The sequence below is a fragment of the Penaeus monodon genome, chromosome 33, assembly GCF_015228065.2.
Source record: "Penaeus monodon isolate SGIC_2016 chromosome 33, NSTDA_Pmon_1, whole genome shotgun sequence".
Classification (NCBI taxonomy): Eukaryota; Metazoa; Arthropoda; class Malacostraca; order Decapoda; family Penaeidae; genus Penaeus; species Penaeus monodon.
The window spans coordinates 32,519,976-32,520,473 of NC_051418.1; the positions used below are offsets into that span (position 1 = coordinate 32,519,976).

Here is a 498-nt window from a genome sequence, read left to right on the forward strand (position 1 = left end):
TAAAAAGGGTGTTGCTCTAAGGGTGATGAAAAAAGTTAAGTGAATCTCAAGGTCAGGGTGTTGATGTGATGAGGGTGATGATAGGGAGGGAAGAAGAAGATGATGTTATGTAATACTTTGCCATTAGGAGATTCTTTTTTATTCGATACTTAGAAAACCTTTTTTTTTTAATCTTAGTTTCGATGTAAATGATTCCTGTCGCTTAGTAAGAGCGATAGGAGTATTGTAGTGATGTATGCCCTAGACTTTTGCTATGTAGGCAACATGACAGAAAGTACAGTACATAGAAAATTATTAAAAAGTAGATTACATAGTAGATTACATGACAGAGAGTACATAGATGAAATTAGAGGTTACATGACAAAACAAAAAATGTGACAAAATAGACCTTACTGCAAATCACACGACACAGTACACAGGGGGGGGGGAGGAAGGTGACAAAAAAGCGATCACTGTCCTTTTCTCGCCCAACACACCATCATGAGGAAGTGACGAGCA

At 37.6% G+C, this 498-nt stretch overlaps 1 protein-coding gene across 3 annotated transcripts in view; it reads left to right on the forward strand.

Moving 5' to 3' along the window:
• The window catches only part of LOC119594393 (sodium/potassium/calcium exchanger Nckx30C-like), a 174,335-nt gene that overhangs the window by 108,464 nt on the left and 65,373 nt on the right, over window positions 1-498 (forward strand). The window lies entirely within an intron of this gene.